This window comes from Triturus cristatus, chromosome 4_1 (genome assembly GCF_964204655.1).
Source record: "Triturus cristatus chromosome 4_1, aTriCri1.1, whole genome shotgun sequence".
NCBI lineage: Eukaryota > Metazoa > Chordata > Amphibia > Caudata > Salamandridae > Triturus > Triturus cristatus.
This window is the reverse complement of record NC_140585.1, coordinates 149,062,617-149,081,234: the sequence shown is the minus strand read 5'-3', so window position 1 is coordinate 149,081,234 and position 18,618 is coordinate 149,062,617.

Sequence of the window (18,618 nt, the reverse complement as noted above, 5' to 3'; positions counted from 1 at the left end):
AAATGCTATTTTCTCAGGTAATACTGAACAGATTTACACCAGACCTGCAAAAGGCACTTCCTTGACCTTATGGCTACCTCTCTGCCAAATTTCACGTAATTCTGTTCAGCCGTTCGGGCTGTAGCTGCGACTAAAGGTCCTATGGGAAAACGCATTTTGGGACCCCCCCTTTTTCTCGGTCTCCGCTTGACGAATCACCCCGAGACTTTCAGGGTAGGAGCTGAACGGAGCGCCCCATTAGTTTTGAAAATTTTGCGAGGATTCGTCTACCGGCGCCAAAGTTATTCAAAATAGAATTTTGAGATTTCCTATGGAAACTAGGTTGTAACTATAACTATCTACTGGCGTCCGCCAGTAGTTAATATATGTATATATATATATATATACATATGTATATATATATATATATATATATATATATATTCACTTAAAAAACCATAGGTTTCACACACGTTATAGTTAGGAATTAGCATTTAAAAAACCTTGCAAATTCACTTAAAAAAACCATAGGTTTCACATATGTTATAGTTAGCTGGACATTTCACTCGTAAAAAACCATTGAAATTCCCCCGTTATAGTTAGTTCAGATAACTATAACTCGCGCGACCGCCACTCTATCACAAGGATGATGTCATCTGTGATGTCATGAGTGATGCCACTTACCATGTCATGAGTGATGTAATATGTGACGTCATCAGCAGTGGGTTGCGGGCGCGCGAGTTATAGTTATCTGAACTAACTATAACGGGGGAATTTCAATGGTTTTTTACGAGTGAAATGTCCAGCTAACTATAACATGTGTGAAACCTATGGTTTTTTAAGTGAGATATATATATATATATACATATATATATATATATATGTATATATATTCGCTCGACTCCTTGCATAACACAGAAAATACCGCACTCACAGGGGGGCGCTTGAATACTTTATTCAGCAACCAACAAACAAACGCGTTTCGGCGAGAAGCCTTCCTCGGTGTTCATGACACACCGAAGGAGGCATGTTTAGTGCATGAATGGAATGCTTTTTAAACATGCCTCCTTCGGTGTGTCATGAACACCGAGGAAGGCTTCTCGCCGAAACGCGTTTGTTTGTCGGTTGCTGAATAAAGTACTCAAGCGTCCTCCTGTGAATGCGGTATTCTCATTGTTATCCAAGGAATCGAGTGAAAATACATAGCGGCATCCACCGCCGCAAACCGGCACCCGCACGCGAGTGCTCCGTATTAAGTGGACCTTGAGCGTTGATATATATATATATATATATATTCACTTAAAAAATCATAGGTTTCACACATGTTATAGTTAGCTGGCACATTTCACTCATAAAAAACCAATGAAATTCACCCGTTATAGTTACTGCAGGCAACTATAACTCACGCGACCGCAATCCTCTGCTGATGACGTCAGATATTACATCACTGATGACATATGTGTCTTTCTGAAAAATAAATATTTGTAATATATGTATAGCTAAAGATTAATGGAAGAAAGACATGGGTAAATAAGTGTCTAAATACAGTGATGTAATATCTGACGTCATCAGCAGAGGATTGCGGTCGCGTGAGTTATAGTTGCCTGCAGTAACTATAACGGGTGAATTTCATTGGTTTTTTACGAGTGAAATGTCCAGCTAACTATAACATGTGTGAAACCTATGGTTTTTTAAGTGAATTTGCAAGGTTTTTTAAATGCTAATTCGTAACTATAACGTATGTGAAACCTATGGTTTTTTAAGTGAATTTGTACGGTTTTTTAAATGCTAAGTTATGTTTTTATTTTATTTTTTTTTTTCAGGTTTTACACCGTGCGCGCACCGTGCGCGTGCTGCAGATCGGCGCATATAAATTCTCCCTACTTCCACGGACCGAGTAAACCTATAGTCACACACACATACACTCATCATACGCTAGGGCCCATCACACTAAAATTCATACTATTACTCTATCCACACTGAGTACGAGAGAGATAACCTAAACCAATCTGCATCTACAATGAGGTCAATGAGACCATAATGACATTGTCCTGAGTCATGATTTTAAACATAGGAAATACATTTGAAAACTCAATAAATGACAAAGAAATAACCACCCAACACTGTAATTCAAACAAATGCTTATTTATCTAAATTAGTTCAAATGAAAGTCAATCATTAGCAAAATCGTTATTCTCATAGTTACCTATTCTAGCTAAATGGGTCAGGACAGGTCTCTCGGTAAAGTCTCTCGAGCTGCTGTCCTCAGCATAAGTTCAGGAAGAAGTCCAAACGCAATGACCACGATGAACGCAATGGATGCAATGAACGCGATGAACGCGAACCCTCTCTAGTCTAGCATATTTATAATAAAAATAACAAAGTAAAAGGTCCAAACAAACGTTGAATATCCGTTGAGCCGCTGAGCAGAGCGAGCAGGAAAGGATGTCACTTAGTTACATTTAGAAAACCTCCGCTCAGGAAAAATCACAAAAATAAAAATACGGAAGAAGGAAACTCGAGTTTGCAAATGTTACTTTCGTGTATGCTCTTCCTTGGTATCATAGCAGAGCCACCGCAGACTGATCATTGTTCATTGTGGCTTTATCCCTCTCCAAGGACAATTGGATTCATTCCCAGAGCTGCTATCCTCACGGGAATTTTTAAACCAGGCAGAAGCTGTGGTCAGGTGACTTTCAACCATGTTCAGCAAGGCCTCTCATCAAAATTCAATCACTCGAGTGCAGGCTGTAAATGGCAGCCATCTTGTTTTAGGCCAAAACGGACCATCTTAATTAAAAGAAACACAAAACAACGTTACCACAGCTTAATGATTAAACAGTGTTAATCCCCACTAATACCCTTATGTGTATGTAATTATCTAGCCTTCTGCAACGCAATAAAGCATTAGCACACGTTATTTTAAAAGCATAAACATGAAACAAATAGCACTTTTACAACACTCATTTAGTAAAACCGCACATTATTATTAAGCAACATATATGCATCCCACGTGTAGTTGTTTCTTCTCATTAGTAATGTTGATTAGTTTAGACTTTTAACAAAACAAACTATTAATTAATGATTTCAAATTAGTAATTTTAATCATAACATATAGACAAAACTGGAGCTTAAAACTCGATAAATTTTCAACAGAAAACTCTGCTCCAGCACGCGCACCGTGCGTGCTCTGTGGGCACTCAGTGCGCATCGCGCACCGAGCGCCCACTGTTCCCAGTGCGCACAAGGTGCACGCACCTCGCGATTTTTTAACAAAAAAAAATTGTTTTTTTTTCCCTTGGGGGTCCTTCTGTGACCCCCTGACCAAGGCTAGGGGGTCAGGAACTGTCCACTCTGCCCCCTTCACGTTCTCCACCTTTGTTTTTCACCCCCTCAGACTGCGAGAGACAAAATGGCGGCCGACACTTCCTGGTTTCGACCGATTCGAATGTTTACCAACATCTAACAACCAATCAGAATTGCGCTCGCGCACGGCAGGGTGCGCGCACAGTGCGCGCACGGTGTGTGCGTATAGATATTGATATGCTTTTAAATGCTATTTTCTCAGGAAATAGTGAACAGATTTACACCAGACCTGCAAAAGGCACTTCCTTGACCTTATGGCTACCTCTCTGCCAAATTCCACGTAATTCTGTTCAGCCGTTCGGGCTGTAGCTGCGTCTAAAGGTCCTATGGAAAAATGCATGGGGAAAACGCGTTTTGGGACCCCCCCTTTTTCTCGGCGCCCGCTTGACGAATCACCCCGAGACTTTCAGGGTAGGAGCTGAACGGAGCGCCCCATTAGTTTTGAAACTTTTGTGAGGATTCGTCAACCGGCGCCAAAGTTATTCAAAATAGAAGTTTGAGATTTCCTATGGAAACTAGGTTGTAACTATAACTATCTACTGGCGACCGCCAGTAGATAATATATATGTTCAAGAAAGCTATTCCTCATACTCCGAAAGGATCCCACAGCACTCCGGCAGTAGTTTTCAAATATGAAAAATGATTATTTATTTAAGCAGAGGCACAAATAATTAAATATATCAAGAGCGAGTGACGCCCGAAACGCGTCTTCAAAGGATTCTACAGCTTAAATAAACTTATTGCTGCTTTAAATCCGTGGTTCGTGATTCCTTGGTGACTGGGTCGGCGAAAAAGCAAGCTGTAAGTCTACTAAGGACCAGGTGTGTTTCTATATATTTATATATATATATATATCAGCATTTCCTAATACCGTGTGAGAGAGCAGACCAAGCAAGCCTGATTTTTTTTAATTGGGGGCTCCCTTCCCCGATACATATTTGTAAAAAGAACAGTTCCTTATTTTGAAAATTACAGCACAATTTTCAAGTAAGTGGACTAAAAAGCCAGAGATTTGAAAAAATGGTGTTCCATAAAAGCCTTTGGGTCGTTGGTGCTTATTCAGGCGTGGCCCAGACCGTCGCCCCACTGCTAAAACACAGCAATAAGAAGAAAAATACAATAAAAATTAAACCATTTTATTTTTATTCCCAGCGCCGAGTCGGGGGGGGGGGGATCGGGCAGCAGCGTCACAGAGCATGGGGAGTGGTAGGTAGGCAGGCACTAAAGAAAGGAAAGATGCGTCACGCAAGTTTACCCTTGCGCCACCACAGATGCGCCGCATTTACAATGCAGCGCATCGTGGCGCAAGGATAAACAGATGCGTGACGCATCTGATGGTATAAGGGCGGGCATTGCTGAAGTCGTGTCGCAAGCACGACGCAACTCCAGCAATGCTCAGGGGCTGCCCATACCGAACATGCTGCGTCATGCCTTACGCCTGCTTCAAGCAGGCGCAGGGTTTTGATGCAGCAGCGCCGGAAAAGTGACTCAGTGAAATCTTGTAGATTTCACTGCGTCACTTTTCCGAGGCTTTTTCCGATGGAATGCCCACCCTGCATACATTAAACTTGACGCAGGTTTAATGTGGCGCAGGGCTTCACAACGTGACGCATCTCCCTAGATGCGTCACGTTGTAAATGGGCCGTAACTTTTACGCTGCCGCTGCGTCACAAAAGTGATGCAACGACGGTGCAAAAGTGACGCAAGAGGCTTGTAAATCTGCCCCAAAATATTCTGGGGCAGATTTATGAGCCCCTTGCGCCACTTTTGCGTCACTTTTAACATGGGAAAAGTGACACAAAAGTGGCGCAAGGGGCTCATAAATCTGCCCCTCTGTCTCTTTTCAGGCTTTAAAGCACAGCTTAAATGAAAAATAAATGCTTAAGTTAAATTCATCAAATTCATCAGTGGGAAGTTCAATATCGTACATAATGAAACCATTATTAGTTAATGCACTGCACCAGGAAGCCACAGAACTGAGCTGTGGTTGCTGTCGTGAAGAATTGTCACTTGTGTATGTTTAGTGCTACGATATCCCAGCCTGTGGCATAAAGCAGTGTGAGTATGTAAGTTTTTATTTTAAACTTGCATTACAGACGGGCGAAAGGCTGCTTCGAATGCGCGAAAAAGAATTAAGAAAAAAAGAGCTTCCAAAATGTAGGGGCATATCAGCAACAACCGGCGATAATTATCGCTAAGCGCACTTAGCGCTAGGATAATTATCGCCGGCTAGCGTGGATTTTTATCGCTTATCTCAAAAGCGATAAAAATCCTAGCGCTAACTGCCAAACGTAAGATTATCGCACAAAGTTTGGCGATAGCTTGCTGATAGCGCCTCACATACTTAGCCATGATATCCACCTTCCATAGGATATCATGGCTAAGTCAGTTTCAAAGCAGGCGTAAGGAAAGTAGTGCTAACAGAGGTTATCGCTACTTTTCTTGCCGCTATGCTGCTTTGCATGAGGCTTAATAATAGGAGAAATGTCGCTTAGCAACATTTCTCCAGTCATGTCAGGGCAGGAACGCCCACTTTGCATCTCATTAGAGATGCAAAGATGGGTGTTAGGAATTCAGGTGCTATGGCAAGGTTTCACGCGATAGCGTGACCTTGCTGATATAGCGATAAAATTATCGCCGCTTTTCGGCCAAAAACGGACGCAAAAGCGGCGATAATTTTTTAACACCTGCTTGCTGATATGCCCCGTAGACTTTTTTAATACTCAGACTGTACGTAGTAGTGCACATTTTTTTATAACTGTTCTTTAACCACACACTCTTCACATCTAAGCTGGTAGCTCCCTTGCAATACCACTCAAAAAGAATAAATCTGTGTCATCAGGAAGTTTCAGTGATTCTGCTAATAAACAGTCCCGGGATGGTTCTCTTTTAACATAAACTAGAGTTTTTCCTGATTTAAAAAAGTTTGGTCACATGGTGATTCTCAGATCCCGCACACTTCAACCACTGGTTCATATAGTCACATATTTCATAGTGTTTTATTATGGCCTAGTGGTTTGGATATGAATAGCTGTTGGTAGAAATGTAAGAGTTCCATCGAGAATCAATCAATCAGGGAATTTTAAGGTGTGCAACTCACCTGAGAGGGTCTCAAGGCGCTGGGGAGCAGGGATGTAGCTCTGAGTCAGCCAAAAAGCCAGGTCTTAAGGCTCTTCCTGTGTGCAGAGTAGAGGACCATCTGATGTTGACTGGGAGCTCGTTCCAGGCCTTGGCCACGATGTAGGAAAAGGCTCTTCCACCCGTTAAAGTTTTGAAGATGCATGGAGTTTCTGCTAGGGCGAGGTAAGCGGAGCGGAGGTTTCTTTTGGGTACGTGGAAGGAGACTCTTTCGATGAGGTATTTGGGTCCGGTGTTGTGGAGGTATTTGTAGGCGTGTGTGAGTAGCTTGAAGGTTACTCTCTTCTCAATGGGGAGCCAGTAGAGGTCTTGCGGGTGTTGGGTGATGTGCTCATGTCGTGGGATGGAGAGGACGAGTCTGGCCGCGGTGTTCTGGATGGTCTGGAGTTTGCGTAGCAGGGATTTCTTGATTCCAGTGTAGAGGGAGTTTCCGTAGTCCAGTCTGCTGGTTATGAGTGCGTGCATGACAGTCTTTCTGGCTTTGAGGGGGATCCGCTTGAAGGTCTTGCGGAGAATGCGGAGGGTGTTAAAGCAGGTGAAGGCGATGGCATTGACCTGGCGAGTCATGGTGAGGGAGGAGTCAAGTATGATGCTGAGGTTCCGGGCGTGGTCTATGGGGGTGCAGGGGTTGCCGAGGGCGGTGGGCCACCAGGTGTTGTCCCAAGCTGAGGGGGTGGGTCCAAAGACTAGGACTTCTGTCTTCTCCGAGTTGAGCTTCAGACAGCTGCAGCTCATCCAAGCTGCGACATCTTTCCTTCCCTCCTGGAAGCGGAGTCTGGTGGTTTTGGGGTCCTTCGTGAGGGAGTGGATGAGCTGGGTGTCATCGGCATTAGATACTATTCTGAGTCCATGCTGTCTGACGATTGTGGTGAGGGGGGCCGTGTAGATGGTGAAGAGCATGGGACTGAGCGATGATCCTTGGGGTACTCCGCAGTTGATCTTTGTGGGTTCGTAGAGGAAAGGCAGGAGTCTGATACTTTGGGTTCTGCCGGTGAGGAAAGAGCGGAGCCAGTCGAGAGCGGGTCCCTGTATGCCAACATTGTGGAGTCTGGCAGTGAGACTGCGGTGGGAGACAGTGTCGAAGGCTGTGGAGAAGTCTAGCAGGATGAGGGCCGCAGTGCGGTCTTGGTTGAGGAGCGTGCCGATGTCGTCTGTGGCGGCGAGGAGGGCAGTCTTGGTGCTGTGGTTACTGAGGAATCCATATTGGGAAGAGTCAAGGATGGTGTTCTCTTCGATAAAGTTGATCAGCTTGGCATTGAAGATCTTTTCGGTGACCTTGACTGCAAAGGGAAGGAGAGAGATGGGTCAGTAGTTTTTCAGGTCCATCGGGTCTGCAGAGGGTTTCTTGAGCAGGGGCTTGACTTCTGAGCATTTCCAGTTGTCGGGGAGAGTGCCAGATTCAAAGGTGGCGTTGATGGTGCATCGTAGCTCAGGAGCGATGGCGGCGGTGGCTCTGTGGAAGATGAGTGGTGGCAAGGGTCCGTGGGGGCTCCTGAGTGAGTGCTCTTCATGGTCGTGGTTGTTTCTTCGGTGGTGACCGGGGGCCAGGTGGTGATGGTGGGCTGGCTGTAGTCGCTGGAGGGGGGTGGTTTCTGGAGTCTGTTTGCTAAAGTTGCTGTAGAGGGCCTTGATTTTCAAGTGGAAGTGGGAACCTAGCTTGTTGCAGAGGTCCTGGGAGGTGTGACGTCTGTGGCCATGCTGGGGGGTTTGGTGAATTGCTGGATGAAGCTGAAGAGTTCCTTTGAGTTGCTGGAGTTGGTGAGAATTTTGTTCTGGATGTAGGTCCTTTTGGTGGATCTGATGAGTTGGTGTTATTCTGTCATGGCGTTCTTGTAGATGGTGTGGTCTTCCGAGGTTTTGCTGTTCCACCATCGCTTTTTGAGACTTTGTTGGGGCATTGTCTGTCAGGGTTGTGGAGGGGTGCGAGTTTGACTGAGCAATTGCTGATGCAGCGGTGTAGTTCCTTAGCTGCAGAGTTGGCCTTGGTCGAGGAGGGGTTCGGGGTTGTGGATGAGGGTGGAGTTGAGGTGTTCTTCTGCGACCTTGCTCCAGTTCCTTTACTGTGGGTGCGGAGTGAGTTTGTGTGTGGTGGTAGTGTTGAAAGAGAAGGGTACGCAGTAGTGGTCTGTCCAGATGGGCTGCGTGGTGTGTCTGAAGTGGATGTTGTTCTCCTGCGAAGATGGGGTCAAGGGTGTCTCCTGCCTTGTGGGTGGGGGTGGTGACGAGCTGTTTCAATCCGATGTTGGCGAGATTGTCCAGGAGGGTGGTGGAGTCGTGGTCGCTGAGGTTGTCGAGGTAGAAGTTCAGATCTCAGATGAGTATATAGTCCAGCGAAGGCGTGGGGTGCGATGAGGTCAGCAATGGTAGTGGAGAATGAAGTGCGAGGTCTGGGGGGTGAGGGGAGGTGAGGGTGCCGCGAAGCATTGTTCTGGGGCTGGTCTGGATCTGGAAGTAAAGATGTTCGGTGTTGGAAGGGGAGTCGTTCGTGCTGGAGGTGGAGAGTTGGAGGGAGCTCTTGTGTGCGATAGCGAGCACTCCTCCTGGGCGGTTAGGGCGGTCCTTCCTCTGGTTCTTGTATCCGTCAGGAATGCCGGTGGCATTGTTGGATGTGGAGGAGGCGTTGGTCCAGGATTCCATGAAGAAGACGATGTCTGGCGAGATGCTGTCGAGGAGGTCCCAGATCTCTGCAGCATGTCTGTGAAGGGAGCACATGTTGATGAGGATACCCTTCAGGGCTTCGGTGGTTCTGGCGTCTGGCGTGGGTGCGCCGGTCGTGGGGTGCGGATGATGATGGTGAAGGATTGTCAGCAGGAGAACTGGCCGTGGGTGGTGTTTGGCATAGACAGCTGACAGTTGTTGTTCCTTCTGGGGTTGAGTGCGAGGAGAGCAGAAGAGTTGTAGTGGTGGAAGGTCTGAGAACCGGGGTCCTTGGTGCCCGGTCGCGGACAGGCCCAAACGGGCTTGCCTTTGGCGTGGCCGCACAGCAGCCGCCATTAAATAGGGAAGGGGAGGGAAGCGCAGCTGGGACGCAGGAACTGGCAGGGGGGAGGGGCGCAGGGGCAGCAGCTGCGGGAAGGGAATGGGTAGGAAATCACGCAAACAATAACAACTAAGAAATACAGAGGGACAATAACAACAACGCAGACAAACAAAAAGACAGAAAAACAGGCACAATAACAGACAGACAGAAAATGGGCACAACACAATACAGACAACAGCGAGACCAACAGAAGAGCAAGGCTCTCCCATTGGACCACCAGGGATGAGGCCTAGGCAGGAGCCTGCGGGTGGAGGAGGGCCTCGTACACCTACCAGCTAAGGTGAACAGAGTTCAGTGGCAGCAGCACTACGGCAGAGCTGCTGGGGGAGAGAGCAGGTCTCTGACCAGTGGAATCTTTCACACACGGAGTCAGCAATCATGTGACAAAGCGTTCTCATGATATTCCAGTGAAACAGTTCAAGTACATCATCTTCAGCTCTCTGACAGAGAGGCACATCTTGGAAATCCTGGAGCTCCTTTCTCAATCACCCGGGGCATAGCTAACAAGCTGGTATAACATGCTGAGTTGTTACAGACCGAAAGTCGTGATGGGGGCACAGAGCAGCCTGCTTGTACCAAACAGATAGGCAATAACGTACTGCATCTGTCTATGCCAGACTTTTAGGTGCCAAGTCTAATTAGCATCAACTCAATAGCAAGAGGTATTTTAGAAAATAATGTTATCCCTGTTCATATTTGTAAGAAGGGGGAGGACTACCCACCTAAAGCAACAAACACAATTCTTGTCAGGATGAGTCACTAAATTAACTTGAGCTCACACCACTGGTAGCTATTGCACAGAGCAGACATGCTCAACATAGAGGCAGTGCTTAAAGTATTTGTGCAGGACTAAAACACTAATAAAGCCAAAACACAATAAAAATCCACAACCAATTTAGAAAAATTGAGTAAATTTTAATAGACAGGAACCTAGGCATGATTTGAAGCCAACCGCAATGAAGCGCAGGTCGGGTACAGGGACCAGGGACCACCCAGTCAGGAAGTTCACTTTCGGATTTCACAAGTGAATGTAAGAAATCTTCAGCCAGGTGAGGCAGAAGGCTGTAACCATGGAGGGATCCATGAGATCCCATAGCTGATGGACAAAGTTTCAGAGAAGCTGTCCTTTTTGGTGGGAAAGCTCAGAGTGGGAGAAATCTGTGCCCAGGAAATGTTCCTCACTCAACACATACTTTTGGCACCTTCCCTTGATCAAGAATTCTTCATTCACACTTAGTCACTTTTTTGGAACTAGAATTCATTCCGCACGGCAAGGCTGCAGGCTGTAGACGAAGACAACTCTATGAGGCCAGATACAGTCTGCTAATGAGATTTGCTGCTGTGGAGGATCTCCGACATGAGAGAAAACTTGTAGCAGCAACACTCCTTGGTCAGATCGGTTTAGTAGGTTTGCCCTGATACTCCACAGCTATTGGGAGCCAAAAGGTTTCAAAGTAACCTGTTTTCTGAGACGGGTACTGGGGATGCCACATATATGCCTGGAACCAGCTTGTGGGTTAAGATTCCCTGCTGGCTCCTCCTTAACCAATAGGGTAAAACTACTCAGGTGAAACCCTAAACACTTTTGCAGCAATTCCTGTGTGCCGTACTGCAAGCAATTCCACAGTGCCCCTCCCTGCATAAATCCAAGATGATGAAAGCCTTCTCCCCTTGTGCAGAGCATGTGTGCCCATCCCAGAGGTGTGGCCAGGGAAATGAGCAACCCCTCTTCTGTGGTCACTTCAAACAAGTTCTGGGGACAACTCCTCCCTCACTGGAATTGATGCTTGCTTCTCTGGGGGAACAAAAGAAGGGGCCTGTGCAGGAGTCTTGTTACATCTGCCTGTGACAGGAGAGGCCCCTTTGAAGTAAATTGAGTTCATATGCACAGCCCAAATGGTCATCTTCACAGAGGAACAGAAAACACCTCCCCACACCCAGAACTTTCCCTGGTATAGTATCCACAGGTCCCAAAATATAGTGAAGAGTTAGTGTCTGTGGTCCAGTATTAATACCCAGTTGTGCCTTTGAAGTGGGGGAGAAGCTGCCAGAGGTTTCCCCTTGAAATCCCCAAGCATTCTGCCTTCCCTGTCCTGGCTCCAGACTAACTACAGAGGGTATGCAGCCGTTTGAGTGGAGGCAGGACACAGCCTATTCAAGTGTAAGTAGGGCTGTGCCCAGCTCCCCCCTCCCATCCTGCTGGTAATGGCCCATCCAAGGACACCTAAGCTCTCGAATGTGCTTGGCTGTCTAGGAGGAATTCATAAAGCCCAACTGTCATCTGCATCATGTGACCCAGAGACAGGCTACATGCACTAAATGGCAGGAAAAAAACAATGTTCTAAATTGTAATTTAAAATCTGACTCCACGATAAGTTTGGATTTTTCATTACAATGCCAAAGACACCAAACAGGAACTGGTTACCTGCTCCCATTTGGAAAATACATCTTATTAAACGTAAAAAGGTAAACCCAATGTTATTCTTTGGGACGGATAGGCTGTGCAGTAGTAAAAAAAGACTTTAAGAGTTTTTCAGTAACAGGACCTAGAAAACATATATGTCCTACTTAATACAGTGCAACCAGCCCTTTGGGCTGTCCAGGGCCTACCGTAGGAGTGACTTTTATGTTTCAAAAAAGTAGGTTTGGGCCTGGCAAAGGATTTATTTTGCCAACTTGAAATAGCAGTTTACAACTGCACACACAGGTTGCAAGGGCAAGTCTGAGACATGTTTAAAGGGGCGACTTAAGTGAGTGACTCTCACAGGTATCTGCGACTATGACTTGGTGGAATGTGTTAGGGAGGACCTGCACTAAGGACACCAGCTGACACTTTACAGGAGTCATGCTGGCTCCTGTTTCTCTCAGAGCCTACCCCGTTGCCCATTGATCATGACCCACTGCCTATATCTAAAAGTATTTGCAAGCATATGTGCTTTTGGCACCATCTCCTTAACCCCCTGGGACACTAGGGCCACCTCTGTCTGCTCCCCAAAGCGTACTTGTAACACCTGTTCCCAAACACTACACTCGCCAACCCAGGTGTCTGCCCACTGGTGGGGGGCTGTGGCCTTTTGGAACATTTGGAGTGCCCATATTTGTAACACTCAGTACACTGGGGGAACAACCCTCCTTGTCTGTTTGTCAAAGAATCCCTTCTTCTGTGGTTCAGGTTGGGAATTATTTTGGGGACCCTTGGAGAACTCCATACTTTTATGCTTTTTCCCCCTCTTTCTTCTGATGGGATCCCTGAATACCCTTTTGGGGTCCCCCAGAAGCATTTTTGGACACCATGGTACTGACCCAGAGAACTTCCTCCTCAGCAAGCTTCCAGGGGCCAGTCAGCTTGCTGTCCACTAGGTGCGGGCGTAGCTTTGTGAAACACATATTTAGCATTTGCTCCATGAGAATCAAGTTGTACAGCCCATCATAATCACTGACCTTGCTGCCCCTCACCCAGACCTTCAGTGCCTTGTTGCAGTAGTCCAAGAAATCCACCCAAGACTGAATTGGGAGTTTGTGGCTGTCCCTGAACCTCTGAAGATACTTTCAGGGGTCAGCACAAATGTAGCTAGCAGGATGGCTTTCATGGGGGTGCACCTGTTTGATACTCTACTTCTAGGGTCAGAAAGTGTCCCTCCCCACTGGAGGCATATGCTTCCACAGACACCCATTCATCCCAGGCCTCCAGTGCTCCTCTAGGATTTTATGTAGTCTCAGTGTCATCTCAAAAGCTGTAAATGATTTATTAATGACATCTTCCACCATATAACTGAGTACCGGGTCTTAAGGGTATACAGAGCTTTCTGTCCTCTTCAGACACTGATAGTATGATGTCATCATTGCTCCTGGAGTCTGATTGATTTGCCTTAAGCTTCAGCCCTCTGAGACTACTCTCATTGGCCATTCTCCTTTGCTCCATGGCCAGTTTATTTTCCTCAAGTACCAGTTCTTTCTCCGTTTTTAATTGTGCCTTCTGCAGCTGAAACTCACTCTCTGTCTTCCTGTCTGCCAAATCCTCTGGGGACTGGCCATGCGAGGATATACTGCTTCCTGTTCTGGCAGAGAGTTACAATTCACATGAGGGATCATTTAGTTCCACTCAAAGCTGCCTTTCAGGGCTGGTGTCCAGGTCCTGATCTTAGTTGTCTAGATCATCCTCATCATCCTGCTCCTCTGTGGCTGGAATTCACTGCCGAACCTCCCACCAAGCCCTCAGAGCTTTCTGCCACTCCAACTCTTTGGTGCCCGTCTTGGTGGTGAGCTCTCTATCTTTGAGCAATTGCTTAAGCTTAACCAAGTGTAAATTTCCAAGTTGGCCAGCTCGAATTCCATCACTGCAGGTATGGTCAAAGACAGTCAGGTAGCAAAAAGAGTATTTTTGGAAAACAAAAAGTAGCCAACGAAAACAGAAAGTAGCCAATCATGGTGAATTTTCTTTTTTTAAACTCAAATTGGTCTTAATTTATTTATGTGGGGTGGTAGTGCACACAACATTACAGTAATGCATTGCACAAACACAAGTCCGAATCCTCACTGCCGAACACTAGTGTAAGGAATAGGTATACTGGTTGAGGGTGGTGAAACGCTTCTCACTCACCAACTACAATTCCCCTCAGGTTGAACATTCAATTCAATTCAATTTAAAGCTTTTATTCGATTTGTACATACAAATCATACAAGCAAAAGAATACATAGTTAAAAATGTGTAAAATCGCCATATGACCACTTATAAGAAACAATGAGAAGACGTTATACAAAAGGCTAAAGTGCAACAATTAAGGAGTAATCTTGCCAGTTTGGGTCAACGTACTGTTATAGAAGCAAAACGTACATGAATGAACAATCAGGTGATCAGTGGGAAGTACTCAATAGGCCTATCCTGGCAGCTGTACATCAAAATTTATAAATAGTCATAAAATACTGTGGACATCAACAAAATAAAAATAATACCCTAATTACAAAGATGGTATAAAACTTGAGACATATATATACAAGCAAAAATGTAAACAGTAATAGCAGCATAATACAATACCTGGCAGCTGTATAACATAAGTACAGACAGGTAAGTATAAAAATCTTATAGTACAATACTTTCCCTGGCAGCTGTACATTTCAAGATAAAAGTAGCCAGGAAAAAACAAATCTCTTCGTTCTCTAATGAGAATAAAAGTATCAGTGCTGTTTCTGTGGTACGAATATTATATTTGATAAAAATTGGCTTAAGGTATTTTAACCTAAGAGAATGATAAAATTTACAAAGAAGTAAAAAGTGGCGACTATTCTGTCGGGAAATACTATCGCACGGACAGGGTATATCTGAACTGGTTCTTGTGTTTGGAAATGCAACCAGATGGTGAACAATACCCAATCTGACGCGTGTTAAAACATACTGATGAGAGGGACGGGTCACATACACAAGATAGGATTGGAACCCCGAAGTTAAATTTAAATCTTTATAAAATTTCACGGTAACAAGATTGCCAGAAATTTTATCTCGCTCTGCCTTTCGAAAATTTAAAAACGTTGTCTTGATTTCTTTTTTTGAAATAGAAACAACCTCTTCTGGCTCGCGGAATACATCTATATTAAAAAGAAGGAGATACCAACGGTGGATGTGTCTCAACCACTGTATGCGTGAGGAGTGATCCAGGCCTATACAATCAAGAATGATATCCTGAGTAAATCGGGTCTCTGGTTTAGCCCAAATAGAACGCCACAATAAAAGTGGCCGGACTGCTGCTAAATCCGAAATAAACTCGATCCCGACTTCTTCATGAATCAGCAGAGTGGAGGCAGAAGGGGGAACACATAACAACCTCCTTAAGAACTTATTTTCCTCCTTCTGCAGGGATGTACCCACACTATGGCCCCATACACCTGCCCCATACAGTGCAGAGGAGACACAACGAACATTGTATATGTTCATCATGTCTAAAATGCTTCGTGAGCCAAGTTTAGAGGCAAAACGAAAAATGCTGCCAGTAGATCGCAGCATTTTTAGTCTTATAGAATCAAATTCCGAGGTCCAAGACCCGATATTATTAAATGTAATTCCTAGATAACAAAAGGACTTGACAAGAGTCAACTTTTCCTTATCCAGAAAAAAGGTATGCTTTACCTGCTTAGCTGCCCGACCGCATGACATAACATACGTCTTAGTTTTATTCACGCGTAGCCGCCTAACTTGAATAAAATGCATAAAATTATCGATTAGGCGCTGAAGGCCCAACTGTGTACGGGATATGAGAACAGCGTCGTCCGCGTAAAGTAACAGCGGAACAGGTTTACCACCAATCAAGGGGGCATCTGCTGGGATGTCAACCAGAGAACGGTCGACGTCATTAATAAAGAGGGAAAATAGCAACGGGGCCAAAACGCATCCCTGGCGTATGCCCCGAGACACTTTAAAAAACGGGGTACATTCGCCAAGGGTGCCATAGCGGACCTTGCAAGAAAGTTTTTCGTAAAGTCTAGCTAAAAAATTGACTATTTCCCTCGGAGCCCCTGCATCTAGCAAAACCTCCCAAAGAATAGTGTGGTTAACCAAATCAAAAGCACTGCTCAAATCAGCAAAACATAAAAAAAGGTTGCCATTTTTAGCCACAGTATATTTATTAAGTAAAAGGTCCAAATTTACACATTGGTCCAATGTGCCCAGGCCTTTCCGAAAGCCATATTGGACTCTAGTTAAAATGTTAAAATCAGCTGCCCAATCTTCCAGCCTCTTGAGCAAAATCCTACTCATCACCTTCACAGAGGCATCCAATAATGAAATTGGACGATAGTTAGAGGCCTCTGATTTGTCACCTTTCTTATGTAGAGGAATAATGACTGATTGACCCCAAGTGGGCGGGGGATTAGTTTCTGCCGCACAATTAAATATCCTCGCCAGGATGGGAGCCCATAAAGCTGGTTCATCTTTGTATAAATCCAGCGGGACCCCATCGGGGCCAGGGGCCTTACCTCCTTTGCTTAAAGAAATTGCTTCATGGCTTTCTTCTAATGTAATTCCCAACGAGAGGGGTAGCCATGAGATAGACTCAGGTAACATTGGCTCAAGAGGTAACCCTTCTGGATTAAAGATTTTGGAAAAGTGACTGACCCAATCGCTACATGCCACATAAGATGTTAATTCTGGAACATCTTCCTTATTGAGAAACGGGCTGTTAATGGTTTCCCAGTACAGTTTGCAGTTTTTGGTCTCGGCTGCTTCCTTCAACTTATCCCATGCCTCGGTCTGTAATACCCTTTTCCTGGTATTAATTGCTATTTTATATCTTGCCCTAAAAAATTGTATGTCCGTCTTAACGCGTGGATTAGTGCCTAAGGCATTCTTTAAATCACGGAGGGCGACTATACAGGTCTTATCGAACCACCCCTGCTTCGGACCGCTATTGGATAGCGAGGCCTTAGTAAAAATACCATCAATAATACTATTCATGGAGACAAAGTGAACTAATAAACAACCTAAGTCACAATCATCCTCCAAACAGGAACTAATTTGGTTCTTACATCTGGTGAGAACCTCCTTCTGCTTAACCTTGGAATTTAGTCCAGTCCAATTGATCCTTAGACCCTTCGGTCTAATAGGTACTAAGTCAGTAGAACATTTCCCACCTGAAACCGTCGAGGTACCATGCCTCAAAAGGGTAACACGAAGGCTATTATGGTCACTGAGACTTTCTTCATTTACATGCAGATCGGTAAAACCTCCACTGCTAGACAACAGAATATGATCTATAAATGATCCTGCATCTCTGCCTGTAAATGTAGGGCATATTTTTGCCTGATTGTTTGTGTTACAATTTAACAGGGTCATGTCTAGTGTGACTAGCATATTATTTAATGTGGAACCATAACTGCAATGTTGGAAGTGAGGAGAATCCTCCCTCACACCCAGACCCCCCCAGTGACTACTCATTGCTGCACCAAAACCACAGATGTTCCCGTAGGACAAATGGCAGGGTTGCAGATTAAAATCCCCTGCCCAGACAACCTCGGCCATTCTTTTCGAAATACCAAGGGCTTTAGTTATTTCCCTTTCTAGAGGCGGTAGAATATCCCCTCTAGTAGCATCAAAGAGATTGTTATAAAAATTTATCACAACTAAATCGATATTCTTCTTGCACTCCAACCTTATAACTTGGCTATGAGCCCCAACTGTCGTGCTGTATTTAACTGTACAATCGCACAGCTTGGTAGATATAAGCAACAAAAGGCCCCCCTTTGCCCTACCCGAGCTAGATTTGGTGGCTCTGAGACAGTAGGATATGTACCCTTCGATGTTAATAGGATCCAGACACCAAGTTTCCTGCAACAAAATTAGGTCAAATCCCTCCCCCAAAAAACTGGTCCAGAAGGGTGTACCTAGTTTACTGGCAAGGCCAGCTATGTTCCAGGAAACAAGGGAGAGTCCTGCTGGTTTGCCAGAATCACCAACTACAGATGGCTCTGGCTGAGTTGCTCGTAATAGAGTAGGACCATCTTCCCGAGAGATGATATCTGGGCTTAATCTGGAAATAGCAGTATCTGTACATGCATCATAACTATCCCTATTTTCTAAACACGAGAGGGGTATTACTGATGACACCATTGGGGATTCGGGGAGTGCGATTAAAGGTGTAGCAGGAGAAGCACTCGCCATATCTAAATGGGACAAAGAGATGTTTAAATCCAAAGCCTCAGTAGAGCTCAGTCAATCTACCTCATCCAACACAGCATATCTGTTAGGGTGAGCAAGTTGTGAATACAAGGAGTCTTGGGAAGGGGGCAGGTTCTCCCGTGTTTGTTGCCACTGGGGTTTAACTGGTTGTAGTGGCTGAAAGGGTTGCTGCCACTGATGGGCAGACTGAAATAAGGGTGATGGAAAATGGGGAGGATGTGACCAATGAGGATTAACATGGTGCTGGGGAAAAGATGGAGCATGTAGTGGCTGCTGGTGAAAATTAACATAATGTGGAAGAAAAGAAGAAGGGTATGGTGGTTGCTGCCAGGGTTTAGTAGCATGTTGCGGGGAATACACAGATCCTCTGTTACTTTGAAAAATAGAACAAGGAGGGTTTGGTCTTGAAGGCATCGGTAAAAAGTAAGAC